The sequence below is a fragment of the Arvicanthis niloticus genome, chromosome 21, assembly GCF_011762505.2.
Source record: "Arvicanthis niloticus isolate mArvNil1 chromosome 21, mArvNil1.pat.X, whole genome shotgun sequence".
In the NCBI taxonomy this organism is placed as follows: domain Eukaryota; kingdom Metazoa; phylum Chordata; class Mammalia; order Rodentia; family Muridae; genus Arvicanthis; species Arvicanthis niloticus.
The window spans coordinates 12,227,746-12,240,139 of NC_047678.1; positions in this window are offsets into that span (position 1 = coordinate 12,227,746).

Consider the following 12,394-nt stretch of genomic DNA (forward strand, 5'->3'; position numbering starts at 1 on the left):
GAAACTGAAGAATCTCTTTTACAAAATTTTTTACATTTATGTCAGATATCACCAATATAATAAATTAGTAAACAGCAAGCAATCGCACAACACTTTATACAAGCTAAAGTTCATCTCTGACAATTTGTGTTTTATTTTGTTTGTTTTTGTTTACTAATTTTTGCAAAACAGGATTTCAATGTGTAGCTCTGGGTGTCCCAGAACTCACTATATAGACCAGGCTGGCCTTGAATTCATAGAGATCTATCTGCTTCTACCTCCTGAGTGCTGGGATTAGAGGCAACTACATCCAGCATGACAGTCTTTCTTCTAAAAGCATTTTCTTCTGGTAAAATTAAATTAAAGTGGGGGCTAATGGAGGGCTATTGACATGAAGCAATATCTTTGAGCATTGTTTCCCTAATTTATGTCCAAGAAGCAGTCTCAACCAAGAATCTATTCAGGAAAAAGATAAATGAAGTAAGAATGGAAACTATGTATTTATCAAAGCTGAAGAAAACCTATTGAGTTTTGATTTCCCAAATTTTGAACTCATTCTAGAGTTTTTGTTTGTCATGTATTACAGATATTAACCTTACCCTTGTTCTTAATTACAAATTTTCTTTTCTAATTTCTAGAATTGTTAGGTATCAGCTAAAATCCCAGGATATCTTTTCCATCTTATCTCATGATTTTTAAATGCCACTCATAAACTGATGGTTCTCAAATTTGTGTCTCTGGACTGGAACTTTCCTATGAACTCTGCATGCATGTATAAAACTGACAACTCTGCAACCATAACAAACTGGAAACAGAGAGCTCGGAGCCATTACATAGCACCCATGTGCCTGCCCCTCTCCTCTTTCTACATTCCCTCTGCTTTTGCTGTTTATTAGATGTAAAATTCTCCCTGCTCTTTTCTGTCTTTCTTCTCTCTTTTTGTCTTATTTTCCAGGAATGCTGGTATTCTATCTTTCATATACACATGTCCAGCATGCACCACATGGTTCTCATCACAGCTACAATTATCCTCATCTGGTTTATTACAATAGCTTCAGTGATTACTGACTACCTTAGGTCCATTCAACCTGTTGTCCACAGAGCATAAGCATAACTGATTCCATTAAGCACAAAGCATATTATGTCATTCCTTTGATCAAAACTCTGCAATGGCTACATATTGGTCAGTTAAAACCAACTGCAAACCCTACCTATAAAGTCACCACACTCTGACATGTTTCATTTAACAGTTATCAGTCTTGCTCATCTGGCTTGATATCTATGTCTCCCTAACTATTCTAAAATTACTAGCAAAAGGGACAGTTCATTTTTGAGAAAGTCAGTGATCTTTCCCAAAATACCACATGGTTGCTCTACCTCATACTAGAGACTTTTAATCTGTCATTCCCACCACCCCCAGAATATTCTGTCATTAATTTCCACATTCTCCTTGATAAAATTCCACCCATCTTTCAAAGTCCAACTCAACAGAAGAGTGAATGAGGTCTACAGACAGGAAAGGGCTAGGAAGACTAAACATGGAAGAAAGCAGAGTAATGTGAGCAGAAGCACAGTTTGACAGAGGGCTAGACCCTGCTACATAACAGTGAGGTAGGATGGTTGTAGTTTACAGCAAACTACTATATACAAGAGAGACATGCAACACCTTGAAACACAGAAATAATAAGATAAAAATATAAATTGTCTCTATTTGATTATTACACAATGTTGTCATGCATTGAATCTTCACACTGCACCATGTAACTATTTATGGTAACTACTCAAATTAATTTTTTTAAAAAAACAAAAAAGGGGGATCTGGACAGATGGCTCAACAATTAAGAACATTGTCTGCTCTTCCAGAGGGCCCAAACTTAATTCCAAGCACCGATCTGGCAGCTCAAACTGTTTTTAACTCCAGTCCCAGGGGATCTAAGACCCTCACACAGACATACATGTACAAAAAACATCAATACACATAAAATAATAATAAATGAATTAAAAATATTTTTCACTTTGACTTTTTTCATTCTTTTTTAATTGTATATTTTATTTATTTGAATTTCAGTTGTCATCCTCTTTACCCATTCCCCCTCTTCAGAAACCCCTATTCCATCCCCCTTCTATTTTTTTGCTTTTATAACATTATAATATAATATAATTATATTATAACAATATAATGTTATATATAACATTTATATAACATTATAATTACATGGAAATATTAAAGACAGTTCTAGGTTGAGGAACTAGCAATACAATAGATGCAAATAGTCAAAGAACAAGCAAGACAATAAACACAAATAGTGAAAAAACAAGCAAGGCAATAAACAAAAGCTTGTGATCACTGTTCCTAAGGGCTTATCAGGATGACCAAAATATCTGAGCCTACTTCCCTCTCATAGCCCAAAGTCATTTTTACGCCTGAAGCCTACTTCTTTGTTTTAGCCTAAGATTTAGATTCCTGCCTGAATTTACTTCTTTGTTCTAGCCTAATATTTTGATTCCTACCTGGAATTACTTCTTTATTCTAGCCTAATGTCAGATTCCTGCATGAAGCCCATTTCCTTGTCCTTGGCCAATGTCAGATTCCTGCCAAGCAGCCCGCAAAGCTCTTCACATTTCCCCCTTTTTTTATTTTATATACAAGACTTAGTCTGTCTTAAGTCGTTCAGACAAGAATGCCTTCCTTACTCATTGTGGAAAATGCATTATCAAAAACAAGTACTGGAAGAAGTGAGTCAGGCTTTAAGAAGAAGCAAGAGGGTAGTGGGCTTGATTATTACTGGTATAACAGCTTTAATTACATTAATTGCTAGCACCACTGCTTCTACAATTGCTCTGCCATAAGAAGTTAAGACAGCTACTTTTGTTAATCATTTAGCAAAAAAATGTTATTAATGTGTTGAGTATACAAGAGGATTTAAATAGGCAGTTGGAACATTGGATTGATGCTCTTTACCCTATTCAAATTATTGGAAGGAGGTTCAGAATTTAAGAGTAAGGAACCATCTCGAGTGTCATGCCAAAGTCATGTTAGTTCTAAAATTTACAATGACAGTCATTATAATTCGAAAAAAAGTTTAGTGATATTTGCAGTGTATTTGTCATAATTCTAACACATCTCTGGATGTTTTAACTTTGCATAGCGAGCTTATGAATTTAAAGAATGCTACTCTGCTGAGTGTTGATGCTGCAAATAATGCTGATAAAATTATCCATGGCTTAAGGTCAGTATTTTTATTTTTGTCAAACTTCAAGAATGGCATATATTGCTTGATCAAGCTAGCCCTTTATGTCCTAGGAATAGTTTTCTTCCTATCCATTGTGCCAAAGCTTGTCTTTAACAACATCAACATGTTGGCAGACAAAATATATGACTTTAAACTGAAAATGAACCACCAGACAGAGTTATTAAATTAACAGGCTGGCAAGCCAAGGACAGGTGAGATTCTTCACAGAGCCTTACCAACCTAAGATAAAAATAATTTTTAAAAATGAAGAATAAAAGAAAAGAAGAAAGAAGGAATGAAGGACAAGGAAGGAAGGAAGGAAGGAAGGAAGGAAGGAAGGAAGGAAGGAAGGAAGGAAGGGAGGGAGGGAGGGAGGGAGGGAGGAAGGAAGGAAGGAAGGAAGGAAAGAAGTCAATTGTCATGCCCCAGTAATAATCAATCCACTCTGATTCCTGTGGTCATTTCCTCAGCTAAACATTTCTAGAACATAATTTATATATTTGTGCTTCTGCTTATCATGCTAACTTGTAATTTATATGTTTAAATAATTATCATTTGTATTATAGCATGAATTCCTAGAATGTATAATTTTAACATATACTTAGATTTTAGTAGAACATAGGCCAAGAGAAATTAATCCATAAATACTGCCACCTGTTTGCATAGATAGCATTTATTTCTGGACTTTTCTCCTGAAGACTGTAGTTTATTGTATCTCAGGTAAAATGCTGAAATCTGAATTGTTATTCAACACTTCAAATAATCAAATGTTACTGGTCCATAGAATTCACTTTAATGAATATATTATGAAATTTTCATTATAGAATTATAGAAATATTTGAGAAATTGTCCAATGCCAAACATTGTAGAATTAGATCCTTCAGTATTATACATTGATTTCAAAGGAAGGTTTCTTAAAAATTTTGGTGTGGTCAACTGCTATTTTAACCACTCATAAATATCATTAATTGATTCAATCAGCTTCATAAGAGTAAAGAATGTACTGGTTACAATACAACCGGATAAGCCAAATTAATGGAGAATACATCTGTCCCTTTTATGTTATGCCTCAAAAAAATTCACAGCTTTCAAGAGAGTGGAAATAGAATTATAAGAAGAAAGCATGCTACTCAGTGCCTGAACCCACCAGGACATGAGATAGCTGGGACAAATATTCTGATCTATCTTTACTTTATAGAGGTGAGAACTATTTTTAAACAGTGCTCAAGACACTCAAGTGTCTTCATAGTAACTGATAAAATTTGGGTTTTTAACATAAGTCTTTCGGGATCCAAATTATCTTATTTTCCGTTGTACCAAATGCTTTCCAAATACTTCAATAATGTAACTAAGCTTATTAAAAAGTAAATTTATGTTTCTTAAAGTGAACAGCTCCAAGCCTGCCACCTAACAGTTGTATGATTTTCTGTGAGTAGTTTTACCTCTGAGCTTCTACTAAGAATAATGTATGAAGCTGGCCTATATGACCAGCAGGAAGTATCTACAAGAAGTATCACAATATACAAATGATGTTTCTGTGTGGTCCTCATCAATCTCCATAAATTCAAATTGTTATGACACCGTCTTTTCCCAAATTATGAACAGGGAAATATACTTAAAAGCCATATTGCCATGGTACCAGCAAAGATGCATGCTTAAGACCCAAGTAAAAAAATCAAAGTACTGGGCTTAACTTCTAGTTCCTTCCTAGCTTTGAAACAAGAGGAGTCACACTCTCTCACCCTCAGTATCCCATCCACAATGTGAGAATTCTAATAGGATTTCATTTACAAAAGATTAAGATTTTTCTTTTGCCACAAGTTCCCGAGTCAGTGTTACTGTACCAGTGTAGTCATAATTACTATAAACATATAAAACTTCCAATCTCTTACACTCAGAAGCAACTCTCAATGAATTTAGGCACTACAGTTCAAGCCAGTTAATGAGAAGAAGGATTTGTGAAACTTAGAGACTGACTTAAAGTTTCAGCTTGTATTTAATAAAGATTGTGTGACTGTTTTATGAATGAATTCAAGGGACTAGTATCTTTTCATGTTGTATGACAACAGAGATGTGATGTTTCTTTTTAATTTTTTATTCTTTGATGGTTTCATACATGTACATAATGAATTTCAGTCTTCTTCAAACCCTACTATTCTAATTCCCCATTTCTTCTGCTGAAATCCTTCTTCCAAATAAATGAAAGAGAAACTTCTAAATTTAGACTTTCCTGCATGTGCATGGGAAGGGGGTCTATTTACTGGAGTATGAGCAACTCATAAGATGCTACACCACTGAAGAAAAAGACACCCTTTCTGCCAGCCACCACTAATTGTCAATGCTTTTTTTTTTTTTTTTTTTTTTTTGGAGAGGTGTGATATTGTGATTCCTTCCCCCTGCCATTATTAAGTATTAAAGGGCCCAATTTTATTCAGGTCTTGTGCTTGTGCACAATTGCAGTGAGTTTCTCAAATACATCATGATCAGAAAACAGTTGTGTTGTTCTTCTCCATAACCTCTGATTCCTAGGTTCTTTTCATCATCTCTTCCATTATGCGTCCTGGGTATGGAGTCAGTGGGAGCTAATATAGATGCACTGTTTAGGTCCAAGCACTCCACAATCACCTCTTCTTTGCACTCTGACTTGTTTTGTATCTCAACATTATCCATTATCTTCTGGGGAGGGGGGAGGGGGAACGGTTTTTCTAACGTCTTTTGTTTCTCAATATTAACCATCATCTTCTGGGGTGGGGGGCAGCTCCTCTGATGAAGGCTGAGACATGGACTAAAGATTTGTCATTTTCTTTTTTAAGATTTATTTATTTATTTTATGTATATGAGTAAATTGTAGTTATCTTTAGGTACACCAGGAGAGAGCATCACTTCACATTGCAGATAGTTGTTAGCCACTATGTGGCTGCTGAAAATTGAACTCAAGAACTTTGGAAGAGTAGTCAGTGCTTTTAACCACTGAACCATCTCTCCAGCCCAATTTGTCATTTTCTTATCCAAGTCTGTAAACTTACTGATAATCTGAGCTACAGCTAGAAAGATGTCCCAATTAATAAGGCTTCTCATATAATGGTCCCTCTTAAATCTTTGTTTTCCCACATAACAGTACCTGAAGGATTTTTTAAATACTATGTGCAATCATAGTTTACAATATATTAGTATTTCCTTATATACAAACTTAGCAGACATCAGTGATAGAGTCAAAGTTTGTGCTATATAAATATAAATATCCTGTGTTTCTTGATATATTTAAGTAAACAAGCTATGAAATGTATTCTGTCAATTCTAAGTCAATTTAAGAAAAGTTATATAGTATTATCTACAAAGTACATCAATGATCACATGCTCCATTATACCCAACATATGCTGTACATGTAAAAGAAGCATCCAAAACTCATACAAATGGAATGTCTGATTTAGTTTTAAAAACCAAGGCTGATGCTGGGTGTGGTGGTACATGCCTCTAATCCTAGAACTCAGCATGTAGAGGCAAGCAGGTCTCCAGGAGTTGGAAGTCAGCCTGGTCTACAAATGAGTTTATGGCCAACCAAAGCTACAAAATAAGACCCTGTCTCAAAAAGGTAAAAATAAATTAAAATTAACAGTAAACAACAAGGCTGAGATTACGGCTTTAGTGTTAGAACATTTGCAGGTGTAGCCCTTATTATACAAGGTATAAGGTTCAGGAGCATAACTTGGTAGAAAAGTACTTGTCAAAGCATGTGTGTTTATTACCCCAGAGTCACAAAAGTAAAATAAAATAATAAAAATCATGGTCAGTTACATAAAAATTTTTCTTTCTGGTAAAAATCCATTATTTCCTACCAGCTGACATAACTTGACAACTGAAATTAAAACACTATGGACTAGGATAATGTTCAAGGTTAAGCACCTATACAAGATCAAGCCAGATAAAACCACAACATGAAGTGATGAGATGGTCAGAGAGTTCCATGCCCAGCTAAGGAGCTTGTGGCAATTTAAGGATTCTGGGAAAAGAAAAGTCAGCTTTCTTCAAGACTGTAGGCACTTGAAAAACTACCTGTGATCCAGTAGATTGCCCTACACTGATCACATATGGTGGCAAAAAGTGGATTCAGAGGGTTTAAACACAAAATATTTGAAATCTGTAAGAAACAGTGATGAGGAATAGGAGAGGCACACAAGAGGAGGGACTGGAGGGATGACCAGATCAAAACACATTATACAGATGTACAAAATTTTCAAATAATTAAGATTATTTTAAGGGTAGAACATATGCCTTGCATACACCGAAGACCTAGGCTCAAACTCCATGATTGGTAAATAAATACATATTTTTTAAACACAAAAGGATTAAAATATAAATAGATTTTGCTGACATACAAGCTTGTCATATTAATACTAGAAAGACTAAGACAAGAATATTGCCATGAGTTGGAGACAGTCTGAGGTACATACTAATTTCCAGACTGCCTTGGCTGCATAGCAAAATTCTTTCTCAAAGAAAAAAAATTACTTTGCCTAATATGTTTTAGTGTTTAGTAATATGTGTTTATGTTTAGTATGTCATTGTCTATACAAAATTATTACTTGAGGAAACATTTAAATATATTTATTCACATGTAAAAATTGTTTTTAAAATGGTGAATACCTATACCTCATCAACAGGTAATTACTCTGGGTAACTAGGAAAATTAAATTATTTTTAACATCCATTTTTCTGAAAGTTAGTAAATGAGTTTTAATTAAGCCAAGAAAATAATGCTAGATGGAATGAAGTTACTATTCTGGTTGGAATAGAACTAATAAAATCAGTTTGCTTAACATCAGTTGTATTCTTGAAGCATCTTACATTCAGCTTCAGAAGCCTGAAGAATATGACAGAATGAACACACAGTCACTGTTAAAGTTTTCAATTATTTTAATATCTGAACTTCTCATTAAAAAACAATTCTTTGAACTATGAAGTTTTTATGATTGTATATTGTTAGCTATTGTAAATTACAAATTACTTTTGCCACCATCTCAAAATACCTTAGAAAATAGATAAAAGTTATCTAAGACTGCCAAGTTTATTATTTTGTCTAACTTTATTCTTCATGCAGCCTGCATTCATCACTTAGCATTCTACTTGTAAAACGTTATAATACAGCAAGTGTATGTGAGAACCCTAGGTTGCTTTTATCAACAGCCAGTTTCTCAGTTTGCTCTGTGAAGATAAAAAATGAGGAATCAAATTAAACCTTTCATATTTATTTTCATATAAGGCCTAAACTTACATTTCAGTGAATTTTATTCAAACTCAGTACTCCTAAATTGCAAAATGTTGTCTTTGTCCTTAAGACCATGACAGAGAACTTTATCTGCATTCAAATTGCCTACTGGCTTGTGATATTTCAATAATAAAACAGCAGGATTGAAGGCTCATGATGAGAAATCTGACTAATTACCTGTTAGATGATAGATGGTTGTAACTCGGCAGTGCCAGTCACTGAAAGCACAACACTTCGAGGTATCAATCAGTTTCCTGACAAATCCAATTTTCCTCACATTCAGTGGACAAGAAATGGGAGTTTTAACTCTCTATCTACAGAGCACAGAATTTTAACTTTAAAATATGCATAATGCTATTTTAATAAAGTTCATTTTTAAGCAACTTAGTATTTAAATACTTGACATATTCATATTTCAATTGCACAGCTTTTAAATAGATAGATGGTGGGAATAATTACCTTGTAAAAATGTATTACATTCTATTGTGGAGGGCAAGGTGTACTTAATAGTAGTTTTCTTGTTTTCTTTCTACATTTACATTTAGCTCAAATTATTCACAACAACTCTAATGGCTGTGTTCATTCTCTTCATTTTTTTTTAATTTTGTGGTAAATGAGTTGGATGAACATTCTACATGAGATTCCAAAAGCAGAGGACCCAATTAACACTGCCACATACCAGCATGTGGGCAGAGTTAAAGCAAAGAGAGATTGAAGCATGGAAATTGAAAGCAAGCTCAGAGAAGTACCACTTTCCTTCTTACAAGGAGGGACTACACAGTCAGCATTTAGAATCTATGGCTAGCCTTAACATATTACAAGCTCCCATGTCTTATTCTATCTTAAGATTCAGAAAATTAGGGATAGTTGAAGAATGAAAACAGGAAGGGAGGTTGCTTCCTTCCGGTTGATTTAGACAAATAATTTTGACTGCAAGTGTTAAAATTTTGATAACATATAATATGAAACCAGGCACTTTGAAACATTAATTGTGGGAGATTAAGTTGATGAAACATCATAGAAAAACAATAGCTATGAAAATTTGGATGCTTAGAAATAAAAGCCCACAGTAGGGGTGTCTCTAATGATTAGTAATTATAATCTTACATTTCTGGGAATGATCATCAGAATACTATTTTTAATAGCAAAAAATGATTTTAACTGATAGTAATTGAGGATTCCTGTATAGTAGATGAGCTCGATAAAGTATGTACATTGATTAGAAAATTGTTAAATGACTAGATTGTGACTGTTCTTAAATCTATAGATAAGTATTTGAGATTATAAATACATTCATTAGGTTGATTAGATCATAGCACAATATGTATATAAAGTATTTTGTGTGCACCATTAACGTATACAATTTTTATTTGTCAGCTACAAATAATGTAGTTGAAAGCTAAAACGAAATAAATGTAATCTTGTTAATAAATAAATAAAAATACTACCATATTTAAAAACATAACACAGTAAAATACAGCATTGAGAAATGTTTCCTTATATGTTGTTAAAAAAAAATACATTTAAGTGAAAAGAAGCCAGATATAGCTGTGCCATTTTTTTTATTGGATATTTTATTTACATTCCAGATGCCATCCCCTTTCCCCATTTCCCCTCTCTAGAAAACTCCTATCCCATGCCCCCTTTTCCTTTTTGCTTTTATACAATTTTCTTAATGTTAATCAAAGGCTTTATAGGTTTGGTATTGCTCAATCAGAAGTGTAACTCAATACCCAACCTAGATAAATCAACTATCTTTGACTGGTGGAGACACGTGAACATCTGCCTCCATGCCCCCTCCTCTTTCTCTCTCTCATCACCTAGCTTATCCTCTCCTTCTTCTTCTCCTCTCCTTATTCCTTCTTTTCCTTTAAATAGCACCGCTCTTCCAGCACCGAGAGGAAGAGCGGTGCTATTTAATAGGATATAATATATAAAACAAATATATTGTTATAAATAGAAGATTTAATGAAGGGTAATAGTAGAAAATGTCACTTGTGGTAGCCTTTAGGAGAAATGAGTGGGAGCTTGAGTCCAAGAAAAACTCTTGTTTTCTATTTCACAGTATTGTGTTGTGAATAAATGTACAAAGTACAAATAAACAGACAAAGAATACATACAATTATATATGAACACACAAGGAAGCAGGCGAGCCGAAGTCTTTCTAATTTTCATGTGGTCAATATTTGAAGAATTAAAATCCTGTATTTTATTGACATAATTATGGGATTTATAGGAAAATCTGTATCCTAATGAACTGAAATTGAACTTGGCCATCTGTAGGCTTATATTCTTCAAAACCTACTTTAATAAGATTTCTTAAATGCTTTAACCTCTCTTCTAGCCACCACCCACCCTCCACCAGAGGTAATGGAAAGGAAAGGTTAATACAGCAAAAAGGGATGTGGAGCTGTTTAGGAATAGTTTTTTTGCCGGGCAGTGGTGGCGCACGCCTTTAATCCCAGCACTTGGGAGGCAGAGGCAGGTGGACTTCTGAGTTCGAGGCCAGCCTGGTCTACAGAGTGAGTCCAGGACAGCCAGGACTACACAAAGAAACTCTGTCTCGAAAAAACAAAACTGAATAGTTTTGGGGGGTGGGGGGTGATTCTAATCTTTGTTGTCAGGATATAAACAGTTCTGCTCATACAAATTAGTAAGGCAATCTGGACTGTTGCCTGTTAACTCCACTCAGCTATTTCTAAATAAAACATAGAGAACACCCTTATAATAAACTCCAAGCCATGAATTTGCTATAGTCCCTTAACTCACAGGCTGACCATCTCAAATCAGTTAAAAAAGTTAAAGAAGGACTGGGTCTAAGCTTTGTATTCCTAAATGTGTTATACTGGTACAATGCCTATGGGAGTAACAATATTCATCTCACTCTTATATCACTAAGAAGCTCGTGCCAATGAAAATCTTAAAGTTTGTAAACAAAGTAAATTGGTGCCATTTAAGAGTTTATATCTTCATCTTGATATTAATTATACAGATTTCTACTAATAGGTTATGGCTATGCAATAAACCCTAGCTAATCCTCTCTATTCTGACAAAACCACTACTTTTCCCTAGAGAGACAGCCCAACATTTACCACCTTAGTCCCCAAGCCCAGGGAATAGGGGCGCTGACTCATCATTAGCTTCTTCAAGCTGATTATGGGCGTTGAGATATTAGAAGAGAAGTGGGGGGGGGGAGAGCAAGTTGACAATCCTCTGATGCTGTGTCTTCGCCGCCTCCAGATGGAATTCCCCGACCTCAGAGGTTTGAGCAGGTCTGCCCAACTTGCTTGTTGAGTAGATACACCAAGGCTGATCATTCTGCAATATACAATTCTCAAAGCAACTTTTAGTATTAAGATAGTTTTTTTTTTTAAAGAGGGCTGACATTTTATTAAGAATGTTGGTTCTAACCACTTTTCTATTTTTTTCCCCTCTTTTATTGGATATAATATTTACATTTCAAATTTTATCCCCTTAGCATATTTCACCCACCACCCAGGAACCCCTTATCCCATCCCCCCTCCTCCTGCCTTTGTGAAGGTGTTTACCCACCTACTCCCAGCCCCCCTCCCCCCCTCAGATTCCCCCCCCCCACTCTGTGCTCAGCCTTCAGGGTACCAATGATCTTGTCTCCCACCTATGCCTGACAAGGCCATCCTCCCCTACATATACAGCAGGAGTCATGTGTCTCTCCATATGTGCTCCTAGGCTGGTGGTTTAGACCCTGGGGAGCTCTGGCTGGTTGGTATTGTTGCTCTCCTCACGGGGCCACCAGCCCTTAAGGTTCCTTCTATTTACTCTCTAACTCCTCCATTGGGAACCTTTGATCAGATTAATGGATAGCTGTGGGTATCTGTCTCTGGGTATGTCCAACTCTGGGGGACCTCTAAGGAGATAGCCTTATCTGGCTGCTGT